The sequence below is a fragment of the Chinchilla lanigera genome, unplaced genomic scaffold, assembly GCF_000276665.1.
Source record: "Chinchilla lanigera isolate Chin_1 unplaced genomic scaffold, ChiLan1.0 scaffold00022, whole genome shotgun sequence".
In the NCBI taxonomy this organism is placed as follows: domain Eukaryota; kingdom Metazoa; phylum Chordata; class Mammalia; order Rodentia; family Chinchillidae; genus Chinchilla; species Chinchilla lanigera.
Window position 1 is genome coordinate 23553437 of NW_004955423.1, and position 10418 is coordinate 23563854.

Genomic DNA, 10418 nt, shown 5'->3' on the forward strand with positions numbered 1-10418 from the left:
ATTTGGGGTGTCGGGTATTTTGTCTCAGCAACAAGAGAAAAGTAACTAAGACAGGCAGGGTTTTCCTCTCCTGGTCTAGCATTAATTAAATAACTTGGTAGACCAGATATCTCAAGTGGAGCTCATCCCTGCCTCACTGGCTGCAGCAGAGATTTTGTAAAATGTGTAGAAAGCCCTTAGAGCTGCACCCTACACACAGGAAGGGCAGAATAACTGTTAGCAGCCAGGGGGCCTGTTACTTCCTTCCAATGCTTTCTTTTAAATCTTTTACAAATTATGGTGTGTATATATGTAACAGCTAAGAATTTAACTCAAAATATTCTATTTTCTTGAAATCAGAGAGGAGAACCATGAAGATCAATAGAAGTAAAGGAACAGAAAAAGGGTGACTGGAAGCAGAAGGAAGACAAGTTCTCAGGCGAGCGGGAGAAGGAGAGAAGGACCGGCCAGGGCAGGCCGAGGAGCAGCGGAGCTGTGCAGCTCTCTGCGATCTTACTCCAAACCCCTCCCTCCCCACGCCCCCAGCCCCAAACCCCACACCCCACCCCAGCCACAGCTGCACACAAGGCGACTGTGGGGAATCGGAACCTGACCCGCCCCCATGGGGGGACACTGCTGCGGCCTGCGGAGCCAGCACTTTGCGCCTCCTGGAGTCGCTGGTCCGTGACTAAACAAAGGCGGTTGCGCACAGGACGACCTCTACACTGCCCCACACCCCGTCCGACTAGCGTTACACAGAAAAAGACAGCACAATCCCTAAGAAGCAGGGAGAGGGGCCCAGGGACAACTGGGAAGGTCAGTGCACATCCCAGCAGCAAGAACCGACCCAGGGAAGGGAGCCAGGCTTCAGTTCTCCCCAGCTGCAAGTGGACGTCCAGCTTCCTTTGGGGGTGCTGGCCACTCCAAGAGACCTACAGGATCCAGAGTTGTGCAGGCGATGCAGCCCAACCTGTGCTGTGTTATGAGGTCTGATCAAAATGTTGAACTTTTTTAAAAGTGTCTGAGGTAAAATCCACATTTCCATGAGTTCTCCTAAACCTCCCACCCTTGCTTTGAACACGACCATTCTATGGTCCTGGCCATGTCCTGCAGCAGCTCTGGCGTCCTCTCTCCTGAGGGTCTTTAGCTGCACCGTCCTGGCTGCCTCCATGTCCTGAATCCACTCAAAACGTTTCCCTCCCCTGCTCATTCTGACTCTGGGGAGGAGCCGGAAGTCTCACGGTACCGGATCCCATGACTAAGGCAGATGACCACGTGCACTATTTTCATTTGATAGAAATTGCCAAAAAGAGCTGATCAATAGGGTGATCAAAAGTCCAGTGAATATTTAAAGAAGTTATTACTAAAGAGACATTGCCATTAATCCTCTTCACAACACTCGTCCTCACCTTGACCACACTTATGCCATTGTTTTTGGCAATCTTTTACTACAATAAGTTTTTGTTCCCTATATGTTTAAACATTCACCGTCTGTTTCAATCGCCCCTTATAAAGTTATCTATCTTCTCTGGCATTTATTGATTCTTTATGTCAAACAAACATTAAAAATCCTCTCTTCCAGGTTATACATATATATTAGACTGTTGTTATCTATATCACTCCTGTCCAACCGTAACTTAGGATCTGTTCACCTCATGGGATGGAGCAAGGTGATTCACACAGAATATGTTGTGAGGACACAGCAAATAAAAAGGTACGTGTGAGGGTTGGGATGTCTGCGAACAGGAAGGACCGGGGCAGGCACGAGGTTAACAGTGGGTGAAGGAAGAGAACTGACCTAACACAGGGTGACAAGCAGCCAAGTCACCCAGAGAAACAGGGCTGGGGGAAGCGTCCGAGGCCGAGTTAGACGACAGGCTGTCCTTGCAGCAGTCCCGGTTCCTTCTGTTGCAGAGGACAGAAACCCAACTTGTAGTCACTCAGGTAAGCAAACTGAGCACACGCTCGGTTCTTCCAAAATCCAGGCACGGCTGTGCTGCAGGCACCGCGGGATGCTGGTGCTCACGCCACATCTGCAGCTCCTGGGTGTGCGGATCCCCAACCTGCAGGCTTTGCGCGCCGACCTTCTTTCCTCTCGAGTGCATGCACAGGAAAGTCGGCAAGGGCTCGGCTCCGCTCAGCGCTCGTTTCCGGGAGACTCGGGGTCAGGCAGGGAGGCCAGGCCACACCTTCCTAGGAGAGAATGTTTCCTCATTCATCGCTGGGCACCCTGACACACACACACACACACACACACACACACAGTGTAGCTGGTTAGTTTCTGTTCAGTTGCTGAACTTCACTATTTCCGTCCCTTCTCAGTAATTCCTCTGTACTGACAGAGCCTCGTCAGGCTGGGCCCATAGTTGAGACGATAAGCAGAGCCCAAAGGCGTCACAGAAAACTGAACGTACTGTATACAAACGTCAGCGGGAAGGAGACCCAGGTTCCTCTGAAACCCAAAGCTCAGAGCCGGGCGGAACTGGAACATTCCGCCAGAACCTGGGGCCGAAACCGTCAAGGACTGAATACTGTATCTACATAGAAAAACAGTGTTCCTTCCCACTTTAGCTTGCTGTAAAACGTTGTTTTCTTTCTGTAAAGCCTGAGGAGGCTTTGAGATTTTGTTCGTTTTGGAGAAGAAAGGGTTGCATCGCGCAGTGGCTTGTGGGAGAGCTGGCTGACCCCACTCAGAGGGGGCTGGGAGATCAGAGCTGTGATCTAGAAATAGTTTTGTTGCTCACTCTGTCAGTAAGGACGGTGAGCCTGCGGTTCCAAGGTGTGTCTCACTCAGCTCGTGCACCCAAGCGACTACACCAGAAAAGCCCGAAAACTAAATCAGCTGCAGTTTCTAACACGTTTCCCAACCCAGTGGGCTGCTCTTGAGATTTAAGTCAGAAAGACCAGTGGAGAAGCTTTGCAAGGGAAGTTTTTTAAGAACATTGTTCATTTTTTACGTCCACCTTTAGAACTGGAATTAAGCAGCTGAACGATGCTCGAACTGAAAGGGGGGGGGAGGAAAGCAAGGGAAAAGGGGTTAAAAAGAGGACGGCAGGAAAAACAGAACAGCTTCTGTGACATGGGGAGGGGAAGGAGGGTTGAAGGGCGGGGAATGGGGAAAACAGAAGAAAGAAGATGCGTCGCGTGCAGGCACAGACTCCCCAGGGTGAATGTGATCATTATGTATGGCGAACCTGTACTAACAAAAAATGTATCTATCCCAGAAAAGGTGCTGCTAGGGGCAGTGCCCACATCACTGTCCTGAGGGAAGAAGCAGCAGGCGTGTCACAGTGAGCAGGATGCAGAGCCCCGTCCACAGTCACCAGTGCAAGAAGAGAGGACATGGTAGAGGACAACCCTCTACCATGACACGGAAACCCCATCTGCAAAGCGCTGCAAGCTAATCTAAGAGGCAGCGTCAAAAGCAAGATTCTTCATTACACCTGGTTCCCGAATCCCGAGTCACGTTCAGAAGTGTGGCCTCACCAGCTAAGAGCTCTGCCAGATTTACAGACCCGCGGTTCAGGCCACGCCACCGGCGGGGAACCCTTCAAGTCCTCCTCCTGCAGAGGAACAGAACTTGACCCACGTCCTCTAGCACAGAACAGGAAGTTCTGCTCTTGGCAAAAACTGCTGCGTTTCTTTGCTCAGGGTTCAAGGCCTCCCCTGACCTGCTCCTGGTCCTGGTCTAGCTTTCAGTCATTCACTAGCTCACCCAGTACTTAGCGAGCCCTGCTCCGCGGCAGGCAGGCAGGAGGAGCTGGGAAACAGAGGTCAACAGCACAGCCGCGGTCACTGTTCTCATGGACCTCGTCATCCGCGTATTAGATCACAGGAAGCGAGCATAAGAGTGCCGGGTGGAAGAAAGGAACTGGTTTCGCCTCCTACCTGAAGCAACCTAGCCAGGAAAAGTGCATGAAGTAATGCTTTGCAAAATACCGACAAAAGGACAGGGATCCCTATGATGGCCGACAGAGGAAGTGGATCCTAGAGCAACCCCTGGGAGGGAATTTCCTGCCCAGAGAACAGAGGGGAATTTAGGAGAAGCCTGGGGGACTTGAGGAGACAGAGTAGGATTCACAGGACTGCGAACCAAAGAAGGCGGTGCGCGTACAGGAAGAGAACCCAGGGGTCACGGAGGCCAGGGCGCCTCTCCCGCCAGCAGGGCCGGAAAACCTCAGCGAGTAGCGTATCATACACACGCAGGCCTTGCTTCTGTAGAGGGAAAATCAGCCCCAGAGTGACAGCCGCTGCCATCCTGCCAAACAAATTGCACGAACTGAGGGGATTAACCCGTTTCCAATTAAATTTATTCCGGAATAAAGTTCAAAGTCATTTATAGGAGAAAATAAGCAACATCCACCAGGCCTCTGCAAGGAGATGCTTGGCCACAGATGACGCAGTCCTGAAGGGACCTCCCTAGAAAGCTGGGAAGACAGGAGAGGGCCGCGGAGGTCTGAGCAGGACAGGAACGGGAGGGACACTCTCCAGCCAAAGGCACCGGGAGTACCTTGAAGATCTGAATGTGCCATGCACTCTCGGTCATCTCAAGAAATGACCCAGACAAGAAACGACCCCAAGTTTTATTTTTAAGAAATAATCTGAGGGCTGGGGATTTAGCTCAGCAGCAAAGCTCCTGCCTGGCAAGCGCAAGGTTGTGAGTTTGGTTCCCGGTACCGGAGAAAAACCAAAAAAAAAAAAAAAAAAAGAAATAATCTGAGATAACGGAATAGCATCAACAGTCATCCAGGATTTCAGGATCTACCGTACCATGGAATACTGGAATATAAAAGGAAAATAATCGTTGGAAGTACGTTTTCTGAAATTCTCCCGTGCTCTGGGAAAACGCTCTGGACACCGGGGTAACCGGGGGTTCCGGCCCTGCAGTTTCCACTCGCGGCATCCACAGCTGAGGGAAGCAGCAGCTCTGCTATCAGAGCGCCGGGGTAAACACATCCCTCTCTGTCCAACCCGCGCACAGGTCGGGTCCAGAGGTGGTGAGGAGCCGAGCTCCGACCCCGGCCAGAAGCCAGTCACTTCCCAGGCTGCGGCTGCCCGTGCCACCACGCACGATCTTTTCTTCAGGAAGGAGCTCAGTGGGCGCCTGGCAGAGGGATCGTGCTAGTGACACATCGCATTACCTGGCTTTGGAGCTCGTTTCCTTCCCGGGCCCAAGTCCAGCTTTTGGGGCTGAATTTTGAGAATGCCTAAGCACCTGGCTTCGCTCAGACTGGCGTCGTGGCCCTTGTGCAGGTGGCAGGTTGGAGGCTGGGCACCCTGAGTGTGACAGAGCAAAACCTCCAGTGCCCTTGAGTCTGGGAGGCCGCATGGGCCTGGGGTGAGGGGTGACAGAGGGACAGCAAGAGAGCACCTGTGCCCACCAGCTCCCGCCTCCTCTCTGGGTGTGACCTTACCCTCAGCTTCCTTCTCTTCTCCCCTCCAGACCTGCCTCGGACCCTGAGGACCCCCTTCCTCTCCTCCCAGGACAGCTGCTCCGGACTTCCCCAAGCCAGGATGGAAGGGAGCCTCAGTCCTCCCTGTGGTCCTCCCCCAAGCACCATGGCAGCTGAGCGGAAACAGTAGCTCAGCAGGAGGAAGGGAGCACAGGGAGGAGAGGGGCGCTCTGCACCGAGACCTTGACGACCCAAACTCTGGTGTCCTCACTCCAGTCCCTTCCTGTAATCACTCCTCAGAACTGCACCGTTCTTTAAAATATTCGGACAATATGGTTTTAAGAAATAGAAATTTAGATACACTGAAATCTGAAGAACAGGTAAAACGTCAGGTACAATTTGCCGTGCGGAAAATGTTTCCTAGTCCATTGTGCACACCAAAGGTTGCCATGTGTTTTCTCTACAGAAACTGGTGAGTACCTCAGGCTAAGCAATCTGTCACAGCTATCCCACCCTATCCCACCCTATCCCATCCTACCCTACCCCACCCTACCTTACTCTACTCTACTCTATTCTTGTAGAGCAAAAGTACTCACAGGCCGCAGCTAGATGAATGAGTGGGGCTGTGTTCCAATAAAACTTTATTTATAGAAACAGGAAGTCCTTTGCCCTTGTGGCAGAAGTTCACTAGCTCCTGATCTGCCCAATGCCTTTTTCCTTCATGGTAAAATATTCAAAAGGATGCACTTATGACACTAAAAAGTGCACATGATTTCATAGAAAAGCTACACATTTACTGTAAAAAGAAAAAAAAAAGCTAATGGTCTAAAACACTAGTGCACCTGAAATTCCACCACCTCAAGAAAGTCACTGTTAATATTTTGCCAAACATTGCAGATGTAAAGAAATGCGTGTGCAGGCTTTTCTAAACATACGCAGGAAACTTTATAGACGCTTTTTCTCTAACCTTCCCAAGCTCCGTGACATGCTCAGGGTGTCTTTTCCTGTGGTTGGTCCCATTCAGAGGTCTGCCTTCTTTCCTGGGGTGCAGTGGGGAGGGGCCCTGGCTCCCTGACGCACACTTGGCTTGCTTGTTCTGGGGTCCCTCTGCGTTCCCACTGGCCGGACGGGAACTCAGCATCTCTTGAACTTGGACTTGATTCCTCATATCCCTGACAACAGTATCTGGGGACTTCTATTCCCCGTTGTAATAAAAGCAGAAAACTCTCACTGATGCCCAAGAGGAATGCAGTTATCACACCTCAAAACACGCATCGACACTGAACAGAAAACCTCGTCCTGAGTGAGAATCAGCCGGAGCGACTCCCGCCCAGCCTCCCTGGAGGAGGGCGCTGGCTTCCGTGCCCTCTGGTCTCATCCCTGGGTTGGTCTAGCTCCTGCCCCTGGCCCTGCGTGTCTCGACAGGCTCCCTGGGGATTTCCAGGCTGTGGGAGCCTCGCCCAGCTCCTGGCCTCATGGGAGAATGGGAGCCTCTGATTGAGCAGAAAAACCAGTTTGAGAAACGCTGGCCCAGGTGGCCACCGACTGGGGAAGAGACTGCTCTCTGTAACTCCTGGGCGGGTGCAGACCGGCGAGGTCCCGGGCAGGACAAGTGAAGTCACCAGCGACCGCAGTGGCGGTGGCTGTCCCGGGCACAGCGTCCTAAGGGGTGTGGACACGTGGTCACTCAGAGACTGGCTGAACACCCTTGTTTCTTCTCAGCTCTTCATGACTCTTTCTGATTCATGCAGTGGTCGGGGGTTATTACTGAACACTGATACAAGTCACGGTGTATTCGTGTAGGAACTGCACTGACCCAAGATTGGCTGACTTGAGGTAAAGGCCCATCGTTCTGGCTTCCTTGCTTTGTGGAGAGCTGCAGGGGAGGGAAAGCCACTTCTTTTGTAAAATTTCAGTGTCCCTTCCTGGAAGATGACTGTCCCAAACCCACCCAGCTTGCCAGTGGCAAAGCCAGGGCTTCATCCCAAAGCCTGAACCCCAGCCCCTGCCTGTTACACCGTATCATTTGTTTATGTTTGTTTCGAGTGTCCCCAAAGGAGGAGGAAAATATAGAGCAGGAACATGAAAAGGAGAAGGAAATTTCTTAAAAGAAATCTGGAGAAAGAAAACTAGGAAATAAATAGGCTCGTGGGGTCAGAGTCCCAGTGTGTGCGGCGACCAGGTCGGGTCCACTGGAGTGGAGCTGCGGGTCCCCACCCGACCACCCTAACCCCAGGTGACGCTGGCGGTAACCTAGCTGCAGTGCATGCTGGGAGTTTCTCCCAGGCGCCCGGGGTAGAGCTGATGCAGCAGCATCCGACCTGCGGCCCCGTTAGGCCCTGCCTGGGGAGCCGCTCTGCCTCTTTCTAGTCACACAGGAGGTGGAGGTGCCGCAGACCAAAGCCCTGGCTTACCCTGAGCCAGTCTGCGTTCCCAGGCCTCTTGCTGTGGCTAAAGCTCTTTCCATACAGCTTGACCTAACACCATCCTCCAAGGCGGCCCTCTGAGGCTCAGGATGCGGGGCCCACCGTGGCTCAGGTAGTGCCTGGATCAGCTGGTTTCCACTTGAACTGCTGTTACATTACCCCAGGATTCGTTAGAAACAGACCTGAGAGGAGGACCCAAGAGAAGATGACCTGAGACCTGCGGGCCAGCTCCCCGGAAGTGGGCCCTGCAGCCTCCCACCCCTGCACCCACCCCAGGAAGCGCTAGCCTGGATGAACACCTGGGCGTGCCGCTTAGAAATTCTAGAGTAATTTATGACCGTTCTCCACTCTGCATCGGGCCTCATAGGGTGTGCTGCAGGTCCTGATGAGGGCACAGCTCCAGCAAGAGCTGACAGGGAAACGGGAAGCCGAGCTAGAAAGGATGAGAAGTCAAGCCTAGGCCCAGGGAGAAGGGGAGGAGTTCGGCGCAGCCATGTAAGAAGCTCTGTGGACAGCGCAGATCTAAGCCAGAGCTGTCCAGATCTGGGGCAAGGAAGCTGGAATAACGTCACCTGCGTGCTCACCTGTCACCTGTCACTTTAAAGTTAAGCACGAGGCCAGAGGACACTCATTGTCAGGCACTTCCAGCCGTCCTCACACAGCCTACAGCGGAAGGTGACACACTGTGACATGCAGGTGTGACAGGCAGCAGGCGCATCTGGAACCGGGTGCCTCAAACCCGAGAAGGGCCCCAGGGGACGTGGCCCAGGTGCCAATGATTGCCGGAGCCAGGCCAGCACTTGAACAAGAGACCAACGCTCAGGAATGGGGTCCTTGATCCCGGGGTGGAGTTACCGCCACAAGGGTCACGTGTGCAAGGGGAGGCAAACGCGAATCCATCACAAAACGCCCGGCAAAGGCAGGAGCAGCAATCGGACGGACGGACGCAGGAGTCCTGACCTTCAGGAAGCTCCGGGATCGAGGGTACCAGCACAGAACGGCAGCAGGGCGTGCCCGCTTTGGGTCCCGGCTGTCACTCTCAGCCTGCGTGACCTCACTTCCCTGTGCCTCCCGCTGGGAGATCAGAAGGTTTCATAGATGCACAGCACTTGCGGCAACTTCTGCCCCGCAGGCAGCGCTGGTTAAATGCTGGTTAAATGCTAGCTCTTATTATTCTCCGAGTAGCCCATCCCAGCCTCTCTATCTAAGAGCAGAGTCCTCGTAGCCCCGGGGATGGCTCCCAGGTGCCCCTGCCCTGCCGAGGGGAGCCTTCTCTAGGAGGATGCCGCATTCGCATACAATCACACACCTCCCATGGGGGCGACTTCTACCACGAATACACGCACATCCATGTTAATCGAGATGCTGAATCGTAAAAGGGATAATGACAAGTAAAACATCCGTATTTGTTCACTACGCGTTTAATTTTTTCAAAAATATTTTCCACCTGCTGCTGGTTGAATCTGAAGATTCAGAACCCAGGATCCATAGACCGCAGGGAAGAGGGACAACCGGGTCTTGTTTTCAACTTGCTGGAGGCCATGACTTTCATACAAGACACATTCAAAATGGCCCGTGGAAAAAAGGAAATAAAGAACAAAGACCCGCACAAAAAAAAGGCCCCACTTTTCATGATCTCAAGCCAAGAGCTGCCGGGGCTGCAAACGTTCCTACCCCGCATCTTCCACTGCCGACAGCAGTCTCCGGGGGCTGTCACTGGCCGCAGAGCTGGGATAGCTTCGGCGAGGCTCGGGGCACCTCAGAGCGCGGTTCGCCCGGGTGCTGCCACTGGGCTCGGCTCGGGGTGCAGCTTTGCCCCGCCAGCCGCGCGTCCCTGAGGCTGGGAAGGGCAGGAAGCTCCGGCGGGCGGGCCGAGGCTTGCACTGCAGAACACACGCCAAGCTGCTGAGGCCGCGGGGCCGCTCACCTGCGGCCAGGGGCCGGACAGGGCGGAGCAACCCACAGCAGACAAAGCCGCTGCAGGCCTGGCCCCAGCATCCTGGCCGATCCTCAGACCGCCCCCCGCGGGGGCTCCCGGCCCCGGGACCACACTGTCCAGCACCCTGTCCTTGCCCGTCCCCACCCGGCTCTCAGATCTAAAAGCTGACAGGAGGCACACTCCGGAAGTGTGCTGAGCAGATTTCTGTTTATCCACTTGCTGCGCTCTTTCCAGAGCGTCTCAAGAGCCACCCCCAGGCCCCTCCGGACGGCTCGGGTGTCCCCGTCACCTTTACTGCCCGCTGGCCCCAAGCAGGTGCTCAATGCCATTTGTTGAATGACTTATGGATAGTATGATGTCTGGAAGTGAAAGCTGCTCTTCCATCTAACCGAAGCCCAAATCCATCCGGAAAAGACCAGCCAAATCCAGTTAATTCCTGGGTGTCGGCCCAGTTCTGGCGCTCCGGAACCCCGATCTTCCTGCGGGGGCGGCTCTGTAGGGAGCTCGGCTGTCCTCACGGTACACTTGTGGCCCAGGGCGCTTTCAGAGGCCTGGACTGTGTTCCTTGAAATCTCTGGAGCCGAGCTGACTTGGTGGGGGCCTGGCGCGGCGTCCGGGGGGCGGGGCCGGGGCCGGGGCTTTGGACGCCGCTCCCACTCGGGCCCTGGAGGCGGGGCGGCG

General features: G+C 54.1%; 1 long non-coding RNA gene across 7 annotated transcripts in view; it reads right to left on the bottom strand.

The window, feature by feature from the left end:
* LOC102014146 overlaps nucleotides 1-10418 on the bottom strand; it is a 69483-nt gene that overhangs the window by 46487 nt on the left and 12578 nt on the right. For 6 of the 7 annotated variants that reach the window (XR_260988.2, XR_001234114.1, XR_001234113.1 and 3 more), the window contains exon 2: nucleotides 1778-2172. The exons of the other annotated variant lie outside the window; for it this stretch is intronic. This is a non-coding gene — a long non-coding RNA (uncharacterized LOC102014146). The remainder of the gene's footprint in view (nucleotides 1-1777; nucleotides 2173-10418) is intronic. 7 annotated transcript variants of the gene reach the window in all.